This window comes from Rhea pennata, chromosome 3 (assembly GCF_028389875.1).
Source record: "Rhea pennata isolate bPtePen1 chromosome 3, bPtePen1.pri, whole genome shotgun sequence".
Taxonomy (NCBI): domain Eukaryota; kingdom Metazoa; phylum Chordata; class Aves; order Rheiformes; family Rheidae; genus Rhea; species Rhea pennata.
The window spans coordinates 32,609,388-32,612,279 of record NC_084665.1 but is presented as its reverse complement, the minus strand read 5'-3'; the positions used below and the strand labels follow the sequence as shown (position 1 = coordinate 32,612,279).

General features: G+C 58.2%; 1 non-coding gene across 1 annotated transcript; it reads left to right on the top strand.

Annotated features, from left to right (window-relative positions):
* The first annotated feature begins 1,429 nt into the window (after nt 1-1,429).
* On the top strand, nt 1,430-1,516 carry TRNASTOP-UCA (transfer RNA opal suppressor (anticodon UCA)). The gene has a single exon. It is a non-coding gene; the product is annotated as a tRNA-Sec (tRNA).
* The last annotated feature ends 1,376 nt before the right edge of the window (nt 1,517-2,892 follow it).

Sequence of the window (2,892 nt, the reverse complement as noted above, 5' to 3'; positions counted from 1 at the left end):
ACTGGAAACCACATGCATTGGCAGAAATGGCTCCACTTCAGAGAAATCTCTTGAGGCAAATAACTTAGGAATTTTTTAAGGGATTAGACATTTGTGAAAATAGCCTCCATAGTTACACTCGCTAGGATAAAATTACAAGTGTTTTCAATCCTCATACTTCAGGGCATAAGTTGATACTCAGTTGGGGGTCAGGAAGGAATTTCCTCCCAGAGGATATTATTGTTCTACGAGGTATCTCATGGGAGACTCATGTCTTTCTCCGAAGTGGCATTAGCCACAGTAAAATAAATAAATAAATAAACTTCTCAAAATGAGCTATTGCCCTGTTCTGCTCTGATAAATACTGTGTGTCATATGTCATAATTATATGCTCTTAAGTAACTGGGCAGCCCCACTGATACAAAGAGAGAATGCGGACCTGCGCTCTGGCAACTAACGTGTGTGGGAAGCAGGTCTGAGTCAGAGAAACGCATGAAGTCTCAGGACAACGTGACACGTGCTGAAGAGCAGACAAGGCGCCCGGTTCTGCACCGCCTGGCGTTCTGCCGGTGGGTAAACGGCCACAGAAAGCGAGCGATCACCGCGTGGCTCCAGCCCGGGCGTTCAGTCACGCCATCGCAGCGCCCAGAGAGGCCCGAGCTGACACCGCGGTCCCCGCGCACAGCCGGGCTCCAGGCTCAGCCGCGGCCAGGCGCGGGTGCGGGCGCAGGCCGAGGCCCAGCTGCGTCCGCGGGGCGCCCAGCGCGCAGGAGCGGCTGCCGCCGAGGCGCCTCGAGGCCTCGCTCGCTCGCACGCACCCCGGGCCGCTTCCACCTCCTCGGCTGCGGCGTCAGCAGACGCTGCCCAAGGCGGGACGCCCGCCCGGGGCGCCTTCCCGCCGCCGCCTCGGGCAGCGCGGGCCCCGCGGCGCCCCTCGCCGGGCTCCGCGCCCCACGCAGCAGCACGGCGGTGGCGGCGGCGCGGCCCCCGAGCGCCGGCCTCGCCCGCGGCAGCGGGCGCCCCCGGCCCGTTGCACAAGCCGCCGCGGCCGATGTCGTAAGGGGCCCCGGAGGCGCGGGAAGGGCCCTGCTGGCACAGCGCCGCTCCTGCTGGGAAGGGCCGTGAGTCACCCGCCACCCCGCGCCGGGGGCGCCGCTGCCGGCACCTTCCGCTTCGGCTCCCGCGGGCAGGCGCGGCGGCCAATCGCCGCCCTCAGATTTGCATACGGCGCCCGGGCGCTTCTGGGCAGGCGGCGGGCGCGGCGGCGGGCAGCGAGACATGGCGCTGCCGCCCCGCCGTGGGCTCAGCCTGCCCGCCAGCCGGGGCGAGGGCGTCCGTGTGCCCTCAAAAGCAGGGAGGAAGCGCACGGCGCCAGCATCCCCGCTCGCCATAACTGTGAGGTTCGGCAGCTCGGGGGGTTTATATAGCGCAGGGGGCGGCGCTGCGTGTTGCCCGGATGACCCTCAGTGGTCTGGGGTGCAGGCTTCAAACCTGTAGCTGTCTAGCGACAGAGTGGTTCAATTCCACCTTTCGGGCGGCGCCGCGGCTCGTTTTGCCAGCCGCGGCCGGTAGTGGCGGTTTAACGGCTGCAGCCTGTCGCCGCTCGCTGGGCAGCGCGGGGCACCCCCCGGGCGCAGCGTTGCTGTCGCCGCGCTCGTCCCCTGCGGTGCCAGGGGTCAGGAGGCCGCGTCCCAGCTCGCTGCCGAGGGCCCTCGTCACTGCTCTCCCTCTGCTCCGAGGGGCGCCAAGGGGAAATGAGAGAGAGCTGGTGCATCTGCACCGTTCCCATGAATGCCTTGATTCGGGCACCTCAGCAAAACAAGTGTTTCCGTTGCATTGTTTTTCCCTAATCCTGGTGCCTTGTGTTTGACCATCCCTTTGGAGCAGGCTCATGCTGGACTGATGAAATAGCAGTGTGCTCCACACAGCTGAAGCAAGCAAAATCTCCCAAGGGTGCCTGGGTGACAATTCGATTTTAATTGGATTCTACTGAGCAGATCTTTTTAAACAGTGTCACACGTCCTACAAGAACAGAAAAAAAGTAAATAACAGAAGCCATTCTCTAGATCTGCTCCATATTGACTGTAACCCATCTCCCACCCACGCTACAACAAAGATGCTTCACTTCAGCAGTAAGCACTGGTGCTAATAATGTCACCCAGCCCCATGAAAAATAAAGGTTAGTGTGAAGCTAAAAAACATATTCTTTGAGCAGAAGGCAGTTATTCTGTGATATCCCATTGCAACAACTCCAGCAGATGATTTGCAGAACCTTTCATTAGGACAGGACTCCAAATCATCTCAGTATGGGGGCTTTCTTGAGGACATTTCCTCATCGTTTCCTGGTGCCACTGCCAGGAAGAGGGATTCTGCCAGGTGAATCCCACAGGGGAGAAAAGAAATACTGAGTCAGTTATCTGGTCTCTGGTGTTCCCGGGTGCTGTTTGGGCCTAACCCCGTCATCCATAGTTAAATATATGTCCCTCTGAGGATCTAAGCTTAGATGACTGTACTTCCTTTACAGAGGAATGAGTTATTATTACTCATTCCACCTAAAACACTGGGAGGAGAAGGGAAGGGCCCAAAGTGCCCTAATACCACCACTGTTCAGCTACTATTGCTTCCAACTTAGTGAGCACCGTTGTCAACCAGAAACAAGCAGCTATGGTGCCAGCAAGGACTGTCCTTCTGTGAATCAGCTGGCCTGTGGGGGGAAATCTGGGGGAAAAAAATAGTAATGCTCACATGGCATACGCCAGCTTTTTATTGCTTTGTGAAAGATGTGCGTGAGTTCTCCCCAGTGCAGCTGGGAGCGCGGTGAATCCCAGATGGCTATCTATCTGCTTCATGCCCCTCCAGCTACCAGGCTGTATCCGCTGCCCATAATGAACTTTCGATGTGGAATTTCACTCT